The sequence below is a fragment of the Anolis sagrei genome, chromosome 4, assembly GCF_037176765.1.
Source record: "Anolis sagrei isolate rAnoSag1 chromosome 4, rAnoSag1.mat, whole genome shotgun sequence".
NCBI lineage: Eukaryota > Metazoa > Chordata > Lepidosauria > Squamata > Dactyloidae > Anolis > Anolis sagrei.
In genome coordinates, this window is record NC_090024.1 from 20785480 (window position 1) to 20800549 (window position 15070).

The window sequence follows — 15070 nt, forward strand, 5'->3', positions numbered from 1 at the left end:
AGGCACCAACTCTCTTTGGCAGAGAAGACCTTGTAAAACTACAACTCCTATGATTCAATAGCATTGAGCAATGGCAGTAAAAGTGTTGGCAAACTATATTTCTCGCCGCTGGGCGAGATCATCCGGAGTTTCGGGGTGCGGTGTCATCTGTACGCAGATGATGTCCAGCTCTGTCACTCCTTTCCACCCGCTACTAAGGAGGCTGTCGAGGTCCTGAACCGGTGCTTGGCCGCTGTGACGGTCTGGATGGGGGCGAACAAATTGAAATTAAATCCAGACAAGACAGAGGTGCTCCTGGTCAGTCGCAGGGCCGAACAGGGTATAGGGTTACAGCCTGTGTTAGACGGGGTCGCACTCCCCCTGAAGACACAGGTTCGCAGTTTGGGTGTGATCCTGGACTCATCGCTGAGCCTGGATCCCCAGGTTTCGGCGGTGACCAGGGGAGCATTTGCACAGTTAAGACTCGTGCGCCAACTGCGACCGTACCTTGGGAAGTCTGACTTGGCCACGGTAATCCACGCTCTGGTTACATCCTGCCTTGATTACTGCAACGCTCTCTACGTGGGGTTGCCTTTGAAGACGGCCCGGAAGCTTCAACTAGTCCAACGGGCGGCAGCCATGGTATTAACAGGAGCAGGGCGCAGGGAGCACACAACTCCTCTGCTGTACCAGCTCCATTGGCTACCGATCAGCTACCGAGCCCAATTCAAAGTGCTGGTTTTGACCTTTAAAGCCCTAAACGGTTCTGGCCCTACATACCTATCCGAACGTATCTCGGCCTATCAGCCCACCAGGACCCTAAGATCTTCAGGAGGAGCCCTTCTCTCCATCCCGCCTGCTTCACAGGTGCGGCTCGCGGGAACGAGAGATAGGGCCTTTTCTGTGGTGGCCCCCCGGCTTTGGAATGCCCTCCCTATTGAACTAAGATCAGCCACCTCGCTAATGGCATTTCGGAAAAATCTAAAAACTTGGATGTTCGAGCAAGTTTTTAACTAATTTCCGATGTAAGGTTATTTTGACCATGGACTTGCAACCAAGGATAACGAACTGAATTACGATTTTAACTATGAGATGTTTTCGACTTGTATTGGTGGCCCGATACTAAGTATGTTCATACTATGTATGTTTTATGTCTTGTATTTTGATATCTTATTTTATATTTTTAAGTGACTATTGTATTTTAACAAGTTGTAAACCGCAATGAGTCGCCGCACAGGCTGAGATATTAGCGGTATACAAGTGTATCAAATAAATAAATAAATAAATTTCTTCTACAGTGTACGTGCACAAGCTGCCTCTTGTTTGTTTCTGGTTCCAAAAATTATGGAAGAAAGTAAGATGTAGTTCTTTATGACATTTAGTTTGACCCTAAGAAGCAAAGGTACTGAGTGTGGCCATCATGTGTGCTGCTACCATCCATTATGTTGCTTGGCTTGAAGTCTTCTTTGTTCCTTTGGAAGGTATTTTGTTGTACAGGAAATTAAATAACTGCACACCAGTCCAGTTCATTTCTCTTGGGGCAAACCAGTTGCATGCAAACAAGCGTCCAGCTCATGCTGGCTTTTAGGACCTCATGATCATGAGATAAAATGGAAAACTAGGCAAGCAGGGATTTTTGCCTGTTTGTATGCAGACTTGTGGCTCTATGCATCGTTTGACCACAACGCATGAGAACTGACTGGAAACAGGCCAAAGTTGGAAATCCTGCAAGCCTGGAAACGAAGCTTGCCGTTCAAGCGGCTGGAGTGGAACCACGGCAAGCAAATAGGCGGAAAGGGTTGTGCTCTTTTATTATCAAAAAGAATTCTTTTCCCTCAATGTTTTATCGAAATTTGTTTTTATTGTTTTTGGCAGCTGGGTGACGGCAACTTCAGAGCATGAATTATTAGAAATATTTGCTGTTTGGCACTGGCTCTCACAAATTGCTCTGCAAAACATCCCACCAAAGCAGGTAGTCATTATCCCCATCAAACTGAATGAGAGAAAAACAGTTTGGAAATGAGACCCAGATTACAGAGCCAAAGGGCTTTGGCAGGAATAAGGGAAGGTCTTCTTGCAGAGTTGAAGGACAAGTGACCCTCCAGTTGTTGCTGGACTGCAAGACCCATTATATCTAGGTCAATGGTTCTCAACCTTCCTAATGCTGCGACCCCTTAATACAGTTCCTCATGTTTTGATGACACCCAACTATAAAATTATTTTCGTTGCTGTAATTTTGCTACTGTTATGAATTGTAATGTAACTCTTTGATATGCAGGATGTATTTTCACTCACTGGACCAAATTTGGTGCAAATACCCAAATACACTCAAATTTGAATGTTGGTGGGATTGGGGGTGGGGATTGATTTTATCATTTGGGAGTTGTAGCTGCTGGGATTTATAGTTCACCTACAATCAAAGAGCATTCTGAAATCCACCAATGATGGAATTGACCTTGAGTTTTGGAGTTGTAGTTCACCTACATCCAGAGAGCACTGTGGACTCAAAAAATGATGGGTCTGGACGAGGAGGGGGGCTTTTGGTGGGAGGATTTGCCACCTGTTTCCAAAAAAGAAGAGAAGGACAGCTTTCTCTGCCAAAGGAGTTCCTAAGATCATCCGACCCCCATGTCAAGAAATGCTGATCTAGGTACTAGCATAACTCACTGCTTCTTAAACTTTGGGTCCCAATCCCTGAAGGGGATCCCCTTATCTCAAAGTTGGGAACATGAAAAATTTGGCAACAATAAAAAGTTTCTGAACTCCACTCATTTACACAAATTGTTTTCAGGATTCGCCTTGTTGACTCACGTAGATTGTGAATCTCAGTGTTTTTCTTGTAATTTTACCAGGGAAATATCACTTAGCCTTCTTCATACTTTTAACTGGAAGAGTGATTATGAGGAGTCATTACCCTCAGAAACAATAAGCTAAACAAAGTAGAGCAGCTTATCAGGAAAAAAAAAACATAAAGTAGGAGCTGATAGGAATTCAAAAACAAAACAAAACGAATAGAGATCCAAAAGAAACATTACTTTCAGTCTCGATTAAAATTTTAAATCCCAACATTTTTATACTATTCAAATTTGTACGATTCAAATTTGTATGTATTTTAACAGAAAAGAGTTTAAGTTCATTTTTAAAACCATTTTTGATGAATCTATGGAATTCTGGGTTCTATATTCAACGAGAAGCTCATTCTTTAGATCTGTCTGGCACAGAATTACACATTTGAAACTGAGAACCCTGTGATTCCATTGGATGAAAGCATGGTAGTTAAGGTGGTATCAAAATCCTGTAATTGTGTAGTGAGAAAGAGATCAAAAACAGTTCAGAGATCATTTTATTTCCAAAGTTTATATTAACTGTGGTGTCTCTCGAGATGATATATTGTCTTAAGAAATCCTTCACCTCTCCTGCTGAAAGAATAATGTACACTTCAGTCTGTTATGAAACCAAGTCTTCTTACATCATTTTCAAGGACATAGATTCCAGTTTATCTTACCTGAAATAAGGCTAAAAAAACAAAGTTTTAGCTGACAGAAAATCCAGATATTTGTGGGCCTTTTCCTTGGTTAAAACTTTCCAGAATTTAGAAAATGAGTCCAAAAAGTAGGGTGGAGTTGGTTTTGGGGATGAACCAAAATAAAATGCACATCTTCACTTTTGGGATACATCAATACATAATGAGCAGACACCTGAAATGCAACAGAACAAAGAATTGCACCCCAAAAATTACAGAAGGAGGTGCTAGACAACTTTTGGCACAACATCATACAGGGGATTGCCACATATGAGTGGCATTCGGCAGACATAATGGATTCCTGCTAGGACTGGGAAAATGGCAAATTGAAAGGAATAGGTTCACCAATCTCTATTTGAGATAAATAAGAAATAAAAATAATGGAAGCTAAAGGGTCAAAGCAAGCAAACCTTTAACCAGCCCCTCTCCCCTTTGCTTCTTCTGCAAACTGATGCATCCCAAACTGCTGGGCAGAAAAGGGACAGCTTGATGTTCTAGGCCACGTATGGACCTCCAGGTGTTTTGGACTTCAACTCCCACAATGGAAATGGATACATTATACAAAAGGATGTAAGTTATACAGAAAGTAATAGATACAAATATGGTAGCTGCTGATCTTAGAGCCCTTCCACACAGCCCTATATCCCAGAATATCAAGGCAGAAAATCGCACAGTATCTGCTTTGAACTGTGTTATCTGAGTCCACACTGCCATATATTCCAGTTCAAAGCAGATAATATGGGATTTTATTCAACTGTGCGGAAGGGGCCTAGAACTTGTCTTGGGATTTGTGTGTATGGAGATGATGAAATTATATAAATGTGTTGTTGAAGGCTTTCATGACCAGAATCACTGGGTTGCTGTGAGTTTTCCAGGCTGTATGGACATGCTCTAGAAGCATTCTCTCCTGACATTTCACACACATCTATGGCAGGGATCCTCATAACCTCTGAGACCTCATAACCTCTGAGGATGGCTGCCATAGATGTGGGTGAAACGACAAGAGAATACTTCTGGAACATGGCTATACAGCCTGGAAAACTAACAGTAATCCATTATATATTTTTTCCCCAGTCCAGCCAAATAAAGAATGTTGGAATGGCCAAAATCTCCATTGCTTCTGAGCTACACCGAGGGCTGGTTTCCAGCATGGCACAATAGCTGAACAGTTTGCCTCTTGACCTAGGTCAGGCAGAGGTCAATGTTTCCTGTCTGAGAAATAAAATAGAAAATGTTTAATATATTTATATGAATAAAGTGGAATAAAATATAGTTTATGGTCAGGAGAATAAAGGAGAGAAGCAGGGGTCTGGAGATGACGGGGCCTGGGAGATTTAATGCAAAAAGAGTATGCCATTTTATCTCATTCTAGTTTGTGCTTGGAAAACTATAAATCCCTTTTTATTAGGGATGGGAGTAGTGATGTTCGATACCATAAGGAAAATACACAGGTGTGTATTAGTAGCATGTGTAGTGTTCAACCTGTGCATATATTCCACTGTGACTGAAAAAAAAAATCCTTAGAACATCCTTAAATAAATCCTGACTTCATATGTGGCAGTCCATGTCTGGACCACCTGACATGAGCCCCCTCCCCTTTCATCTAGAAATGGGGGGAAATTAACATCTTCAATCCCTTCATTTCAATAGACTGAGCAGAGAAAGCTGGCAGTTATTAAAGCTAATGTATAAGATGACATAAGCATAGTTAGCGCAAACATATATGCCCCAGTTGTGCATGATGTTAATTTTTTCCATATGTTGTCCTGGCAAATACAAGACTTGAGTGTCAACAATGTCATCAGCATGGGAAGGTTTAATCTGACAGTGGTTTTGATGTTCTACAGATCAGGAAAAGTGTATCCAGAAAACAGAATCATGAACAAAAAATATATACATTTTAAAAAGGTGATGAGAGATTTAGAAGTTCAAATGCATCTTTGCATCTCCCATAATTTCTGCTCTTATAGGGCAGGGAGTCATTGATTTACTGACACTTCAGTTGCAATGCAACACGATAAAGAAAAACAAGCACTATTGTAAATTCAGATCTTGCTCCTACTTCTTAAGCCATGGATAGACATTAAAGGAAAAGAATTGAACGGTGGTGACATAATTCAACAGTGCTCGCTTGAAAATGGTTCTTTTTTGGAGACAACTCTGAGAAATTTGATACACTTGTCAGTACTAATTCTGAAGCCATTAGGACTAAATGAAAAAGATATGCATATTCCATTTAAGCAGCAGTCCTCAGAGGATTTAAATTATGGAAAGTCATAATTCAGACCTTAAAATATAGAGTGAGTTTAGTCTAGGTGTGCAACATATACAGTACAACCCTTGTATACATAGGGAATAAGTTCCTGATTTCTCATGGAAATGTGAAACTATGGCTAATACTGTGCGTTATTGAAATGAAGGATTTATGACCAAGAGTGCCATAGTGCTATTCTAGAAGACCTAGACAATGCACAGAGAAGACTTTTTTTCAGATGTGGGTAAATGAAATTTCAGGGTAAAACTGTATTCTCTAGTTTTAATACATGCTTTGCAAGTTGCACATACAGCACAGCCCAAAAGCTTACTAGGAGGAGCAATGGGAAACACTTCTCTGCACGGTCACATTATTTTCCTGACATCCTTTGTAGCATCAGATGTCATTGTCATCATTGTCTCTCATGCACTCATCTTGCCATTTCATTTTTTGTAATCTGCATGATTTGATTTATGGATATTCCTGACATTATCATACTAGGTGTAACATCCAGAGACCTCTGTGAAGACTGATGTCAGATGTTCTAATTTGTCCCTTTATTTGGTTTCTGTCTGGATTCCTATAAAGTTGTTTTTTCATTTATTTATAATGTCAGAAGCAAATTGAGAGTAATGTATTTAAAAACACAAATAAAGTTAAAACTTGGCATTATACTAAATGTTCTTTGACCAGAAGCTTGTTGGGCAAAGCGTGTTTCAGTCAGGTCCAATACAGAAGACACAATAACATTGCACCCAGGCAAGAAGAAAAAGAACAGAAAAACTTGACTCTTATCAGCAGAGTTAAAGCATAAACTTGCAATGTTGCAAACAAAAACAAACAGTACAACAAACTTATATAGACCTCGAAAGTAATACAGAATAAGGTCTCTTCATCTTCATTCAAATGAGAGAACAAAACATAAACCTTGAGTAAATAGCTATTCTATCATAGCAAAGAGCATCGCTTTTAGAGCATAGCAGCATTACAGCATATTGCATCTCCTTCAGAACAGCATATTGCTTCTTCAAACTGTATTCTAAAATCCATACAGTTATACCCCACCGGGTGTGGCCCAAACATGCTGGCTGACCTATATTACCAGCTGCACATAATAATTAACATCATAAGGTTTTTCTTTAACACACATGCACACTTGATCCTGCAGCAGAGTAGCAAAGCACAGGGGCAGATGTCTTGTCTGTGTCTGGTTATGACCCCAGATTGTGCCAGTCAACCTGGGGATCAGACTTGCAGCAAGATGTTTTTAACTGACCAACACTAAATTACTAGTATTTTCTTTCTATTTGATCCAACATCCTGTTCTTCCAATATTCAGCTAGATCCGTCATTCTGGCTACTTGGAGGCAGGAGAGTGGTGGGATTATAAGGCTTCTATGAGTAGTTGAAGAGGAAGTATCTGTCCATCCAGGGATGGAGTGGCTGACATTGTTCGTTTAATGAAAGACAGCCACTCTACTCATATTTGGTGTGACTCAATTTCCTTCTTCAGTGCTGGGAACCCAGGATTTTGGAGTTTCTTTTGTAGATATGCAGATAATGGTTTTGAATTTCTTAATGAACTTCTGTGATGCATTTGGCAGTGAACTTACTAGGATTCATGAATAATGTCACCCTTCCCTAGATTGCCGACTCAGTTAATGGACTGAATCATTTTTGAAACTTCATCAGAGCGTCAAAGATAGCACCTTATGAGCGAATATAAGAAAAAGAGTTGGGTCCTGTGCTCCAAACCCCAGCAAAGTTGGAGGGCTGGCTGTTTACTTTCCTTAGTATCTTTCATGTGGACAGTGGGATCACATTCTCCATCTCAAAAGCAGACTTGAAAGCAAGTAGTCCACTGAGATCAGAAAGATTCCACTCACAGCCTTGGTTTCTCCTCAAAATATCTGCTTTTCTTGTAATATATGCAGGAGAATGTAACCCTCCACTCTCATTCTAGTTTTTCTTCTCTGAGATGCTCCAGTCAAAGAACAGATGGAGATTCCAGAGTTAATGCATCATTTCCATCTCCTCCTCCTCTCTCTCTCTTTGACTTAGTAAATGAGGTGAATCAGACTGGAAACTATAGACTGTTATTCAACTGTGACTGCATGTCAGGTGGGGAGAAACCATTCAGGAGGGAGGGAGGACACTTTTGTACACTACTTTGGCCAGCTATTCATCATACAAAATTGTATAGTCTACAAATATCCTTATTCCATCTCATTAATTTCATTTGCATTTGACAGTAACTTGGCTTGCCCCACTCTTACATGATACCTTCTGCTTGTTTTGGACTCCAACAGCTAATAGCTCTTATTAACATAGATGAAATGGTGAAAATGGAAGTTGCAATCGAAAACATCTCCAGAGTTCCACATGGAGGGAAGTTGGGCCAAATCATAACTTAGTGAATTGTTGTAGGTTTTTCGGGTTGTATGGCCATGTTCTAGAAGCATTCTCACCTGACGTTTTGCCTGCACCTGTGGCAAGCAACCTCAGAGGTTGTGAGGTCATAACTTAGTGTTATGAGGATAAGCTGTGCACTTCACTTTCTACTCACAGAGATGGGGAAAGTTTCGTTTTCCTACTATATCTCAGAATCCTACTGGCAGCAATTCACTCTGTTCTATTCTCATCTGGCACAGAGATGAAGAATTCAGAACTGTTTGCTTCTCTTTTGAGTTGAGTTTCTTGGAACATCCAAACCTCCTCCTTTACAAATACACCATTTCTTTTTCCTATTTCATCCAGGGTTTAATTTTTTTAATCATTTTATCTTGCACATTTGGCCCGCTCTATGTGATTGATATTATTGTGTCATTCTGTATTGTTACATTATGTATTTTGTTGTGTTTAATTTTCTGTTGTTTTGTATCTTATTTCATTGTATTATTTTTGGGCTCGGCCTCATGTTAGCCGCCCTGAGTCCCCATTGGGGAGATGGTAGCGAGGTATAAATAAAGATTATTATTATTATTATTATTATTATTATTATTATTATTAAACCTGAGGAAAACTGTGGTTAATCTGAGTTTGGAAAATTAATGTATTGTCAAAGGCTTTCATGGCCGGAATCACTGGGTTGTTGTAGGTTTTTTCGGGCTATATGGCCATGGTCTAGATAATTATAGTTCCTTCAAAATAATTAGAGTTGTAACTACATTTCTTAAAAAAAGATGCAAAACATTTAGTTTAAAAACATTTATTTCAAAAATTGTGATTCAAAAATAATAAACTTTTTTTTAAAAAAATGTAAAATGTGAAGCAAAAGAAAACAATTTTTCTTAATTCATGTGACCAGGTAGAAAATCAGTTATTTGGACCACAACTGTAACAATTCCTCAACCATGGGAGGTGGTGAATAAAACTATTAAAAAGTAATATTAGCTTTCAAGTAGCCTGTTGGTTTATGGAAAATCTATACATTTCATAAGGTTTTTCTTAGGTCAGTAATACTCAAGAGATGGTTTTACCAGTTCTTTCCACTGAAATAGAGTAGACTCTCGTTTATCCAACATGAATGGGTCAGCAGAACATTGGATAAGCGAAAATATTGGATAATAAGGAAGGATGAAGGAAAAGCTTATTAAACATCAAATTACGATATGATTTTACAAATTAAGCACCAAAACATCATGTTTCACACACAATACATTGACAGAAAAAACAGTTCAATGCACAGTAATGTTATGTAGTAATTACTATATTTACGAATTTAGAACCAAAACATCGCAATGCATTGAAACAGCTGTGGATCCGGGCAGGAGGCAGACTGAGTTGGATAATGCAGAATATTGGATGAGTGAAAGTTGGATGAGTGAAAGTTGGATAAGCAAGACTCTACTGCATAGCCAATAGCACTTGGTCTCTATTGGCAATCTCCCATCCAAGCATTAAACAGAGCTGACCCTTCTTAGCTTCTAAAATCACACTTGGTCCCAAAGCAATTGACTTAAAACAATAATTGATGAGCTAAATTAGTCAAATCGATATATCATTAAACTTTTAAAAAATCATTTACAATGACTAAATGCTGACCGTAATGTGTTTAAGTAATTAGTACTATCAACCATTACTCAAAATCTATGCCTTTGGGGATTAAGAATGAAATTAATGAATTCAAAAATTGTTGCTGAAAATATTAACAAGCTAGGGACAACAAATTAAAGTTGACCAAATTATTTCCAAGATTTGCCTCGAAGTAAATTGATGATTTTGTCATACTAACGAGGATTTTCTTTCAAATTTCCATGTGCAAGGCACTTATTGTTCTTCTGAATTTCCATATGGAGGGTAAAACATAAAATTTAATACCCTAAGGATGTGTTTCATTAGCATTAATTGTCAGACGTTTTTGGAATGTCATGTCCAATGCCTAGCTAAGGGTTTTTTAAAGTAAGATGTCTGTAGAGGAGACAAAGGTAAACTGCCATTTGAGAGAGATGAAGGGTGACATTGTGAGCTGAATTCAAGCTTTATAAGGAATTTAAAATACTACTACTAGTGTTCCCTCGCTGTTTTGCGGTTCAATTTCCGCGGACTCGCTGTTTAGCGGTTAGGGTTTAGACTATTAATTCCATTAATATTAAACAATGAATCCGCAGGCTCCGTGGCTGCCGGCACAAGGTGGGGAAGCTGGCCCTGGCCAATCCGCTGGTTGGATTGGCCAGGGCCAGCTTCCCTATCTTGCCCCAGCAGCCTTTGTAGCACTGCCTTGGGCCTCCATGGCTGTCATGACGAAATGGGGAATCAGCCCTGGTTGCTCTGCTGGTTGGATCAGCCAGGTCCGGCTTTCCCACTTCGTCCCAGAAGCCATGGAGCTCTGCGGAGGTCCTGGGCAGCCCTGCAAAGGCTGCTGGGGCAAGGTGGGGAAGCTGGCCCTGGCTGATCCAGGGACAGGGAGGGGCGTGCCGCCGGTTGGCCAGCTGGCCAAGCGGTGAGAGACTTTCCACCATGCAGGGGGCTTCTGGGAAGAAGAAGACCCCTGCAAGCAGCATGATTGGTGGGAGGGCGCCCCCGCTGCAATAGCCCTTGCCCGGTAAGTTGGGCAAGGCATTTCTTATATATATATAGCATCCCTACATCATGGTTTTTCACTTATCTGGGTGGTCCTGGAATGTAACATCCATGATAAGTGAGGAAATACTGTATTTCTGTTCAATTGTGGGGATTTCTTACTAGACTTGTCTCCACTGACATGCAACATGAGAGAATGGTGCTATGACTTCCATTGGAGGATGACCACAGAATCATTTTAGGGACCTACAAATGCCTAGAGAAGTGTCCTCTGTTCAACTCTGGGGTTAACATTTGGCAGAAATTGACTATGGAATTGCACTGCAGGATGTAGAGTTTCCTAAAAAATTAAGAAAATCTGGAAAAATTTAACATGCATATGTGGATGGTCAGCTCTCTACAGCTATAAATGAATGCAAACATTAGCAAGCATCCTGAAATCTCTTCTTTGCCACCAGAGGGGTGAGCTCTAATAATATAAAACAATATTGCTAGATGTATGTCTTTGAACATCTGTGGGAAAGCTGGGCAATGATGGCAATAATCATAGAAACCAGAAATTTGAATGAAGAATGAATATGGTTTTAAAGCATGGGGGATAACTGCAAAGTGACAGTCTCCTCTGCAAATCCAACATGATTTCCTTTCTTCTTCCTCTCCCACCTCCCTGTGAAGGGCAAATGTAAAGCTTCCCCTTCTTCAAGAAGCCAGGGGACGGAGGAAAGACAAACAAACCTCCTTTTTGATTGATTGGCTGGGAGGAGAGGCATTCTCAATTAACCAGCAGAGCTATAATTACTATATAAACAGTCTTGGGGCTTAGCTGGGACCAAGTGTGCCCGAGACCTCGATAAACCAAGGTCAACTGGGACGCCTAATCTGCTAGTGACAAATGATAAGGTGATAACATGAGAGTGCCTCTCGCTGTGGGGTCTGTGGTTTGTGTTAAGACAGTAGGAAGCCCAAAGGTCAGTTGAGTTCTAATGTGTCAAAAGCAACATGAAAAGAAAACACCACAAATCGCATGTTCAGCTGCATGAATTCCTGTTCACCCTCTGCACAGGCCATGGCTGAAAGGTTTAAGCACAAGTCCGACAACGAAGAAAAAGAGTGAGGGAGATACTGAAGCACACAGGACTCCATTGTCAGAGGTTGCCTAAAGTGGGTAAGAGGCAGGGCCATCGGAATAATTTTGGAAAATAATGCCAAAATAGATGTATTGGATTGTTGTTTTGGCACACAATGTTGACAAAATTAGATTGCCAGGGTGGAAACTGGGGAAAGCTTCCATAGCTTTAATGATATTGCAGAGCAAGGAATTTCACAATATTTGTTACCAGGTTGCGTTTCAAGCATCACCTGCTGTAATTCCCGCTCTCTCTAGTTTTCAACCTAGCCAACCTACAAAACTTTTTACCCTTTTAATATTGTTATTTATTTATTTATTATTTGCATATTTGTATACTGCCCTTCTCAACCCTGAAGGGGACTCAGGGTGGTTCACAGTGTTGGCAATAATTCAATGCCATCAATAAAAAAACAGTATAAAACATCAAAATTGACCCTCCCCCAATAAAACATTAAACATTATTGTGGCATTGCTATAGATTGGGAATACTTACAAATGGCAACCAGCTACATTCAGTCTGACAAAACTAAATTCTTGTATTATTCTGGCCCATGAGTCAGAAAAATGTCTCCTCTGACATTCCTAGCAGAGCAAATATAATGCTAATAAATTAAATAACTAACAGTTTGCTGCTCTATCATGATGCCTCAATTGTGCTTCCTGAGGAAGAGACCCAGTTCATGTACCACAATAGGGTTTATACATTTTCCATGGTTGTGTTGAGGTTCCTTTTAAGCTGTTTATTTATATTTAATTTGTTTAATTGATATATCATGTTTATTACTGTATGCTTAAATTGATATTCTAACTGTTTAAATTAATATGTCATGGTTATTTTTATATGGGTAATGCGGCATTGTATGCCATAGTTTGTAAGTCGCCCTGAGTCCCCCATGGGGTGAGAAGGGTGGGGTATAAATATAGTATAATAATATAATAATACATCTGTTTAATACACCAACAGATCTCCAGCCTGGAATGCAGAGCCAACCTTAAGAAATGGGGCCACAAAGTGGAGTCCATGACATGCGAGTGTGCAGAAGAGCAAACCACAGATCACTTACTAAAATGCAGTCTGAGCCCTGCCAGATGCACAATGGAGGACCTTCTTATAGCAACACCAGAGGTACTCCAAGTGGCCAGCTACTGGTCAAAGGATATTTAGTATAATGCCAAGTTTTTAACTTTGTTTGTATGCTGGTACAGCTGTACCAGGAGCTCCAACTTCATTTCTTTCTATTGAGTGTTTGCATGCATTCCAATGTTCCATGCATTTTGCAATATGGTGGCTTCCATTGGTTTGCAATTATAGGGCCAACGACCCATCAATCATTGTTAAGTTTTGGTTCCGCCCCTTTTCCCAGGGCTCTGGGAGGAGAGGGAGCCATTTTAGGTCAGTCTTGCATTGGAAAGCTTAGTTACAGGACGTGGATTAGCTCCATCTGTAGAGAAGTTTAGTTTCTCACAGCATCTGGGGGAAATTCTGAGGGAAAACAGTTCCAAAGGACTCCAGCTGGAGAATCTAGAAAGCCTTGACTGGTAGGTCTGCTTGGGACCGAAGAAGCAGTTTGGAGCCGGGAGTAGAGCCCACACCAGCAAAGTTTACAAAGTAGATTGCCCAAGGAGGGGTTAAAAAGGGTTTTCCTCTTAAAGAAAAGAAACAGTTCACAAAGTCAGTTGCCTGTCCCTTGTGGACAAGATTAAGAAAGCCACCAGTTGATTCAAAGCCTTGAAGTATTTGTTTGACCTGTTGAAGATCTGAGAAGTATTTGATTGTTTTGTTGAAGACCTAAGCAATAATAAAGTACTTTGTTAAACCTTTCAAGCTTCTAAAGACTCTGTATAGGAAAATCCTTAGGGCCTGTCACTCGAGGCACCCCGGCTTCCCGCTGGGCACGAAGAGCATGTCCTGTTCAAAAGCCAACTGCTATAGGCCCAGCGCGTGACAGCACAGTTTGTGTTTTTAAATAAATTACAACTGTACCCTCAATTTGCATCTGACACAAATTAATAATAATAATAATAATAATAATAATAATAATAATAATAAGCCTGGAATTGTTGTGAATACAGGGCCAACTTATATAGTGTGAGCCTGAGACATTTCAGCTGCAATCATGGGTGGTCTTTGTTGAACAATACATATTTGTGTCTCTATGTTGAAGTTAGCAGTAGTACTATAGTAGTCCTTCAATTGTGCCCATTTGCATAATTTTATCACTCAGCACAAGGCACTGTTAAACACTGTATGTGACTTTGTATACAGAGATTCACATTACACACCTCAATTGCAGCTTCTTCTGTCAGAAGAATCCATGCAAGCAAACCAAATTTGTAATTTTCCCCTTTTACCTAGGACACATTTGAACTAGTCATTGAATTTTATTTCACTATTGGGACTAGGACAGTCCTCCGACATAAAAATGTGTATTCCTTCTTTCAATAATATTTTTTTGTGCAGCATTTTTGGTTTTAAATAGCTCAGAACTGCAGCAGTTTTGCTCCTACCCTTCCAGGTTTCATAGCACCAACCCCTCTTCTCTAAATCAGCCAAAAATGACCAAAGCATTTTCTGTTGAAGGAAATTTCCTCACACCATCTAATGTTAGGGACAACAAAAATGTGATTAGTGATTTGTATGAATATTCACAAAACCTATATAAGTCTTTAAAAAGTCGTAACCAGGATATTGGCATTATAGCCCAGGTTTAGGTCATTTCCATGGCATGTAATTTGAACTAATAGTATAAGATGCCACAAAGCTTCTTATATACTGAAAAGGATGAGAACTGCTATATCTTATAATTTCCATAGTATTCCATGCTGAGCAAAGGTTCAGAAGTTGTAAATGCACATTTATCTGACTCTGGCTCAAACACCTCCAACCACAAAAAAGGATTAACAACATTATCGTCTTTGTCCACAGACAAGAGTGTTATAGGACTTCTTACAAGCAAACTTAATGTTATGAGCGTGAACTTAATTTTACATGAATGATCAGGAAAAAAGGAACATTGTGTGACTTTATAAGCACAGCAGGGGTGTCTCACTAGGTTTTCTGTTTTGGCTAATAATGAAAATGCGTATTGTTTTTGGTCTAGCAAGTGTCCTTGACCTCAATTCACTTGCCTTATAAATGTCCTTTCTGCAGCTGTGAGGCCTT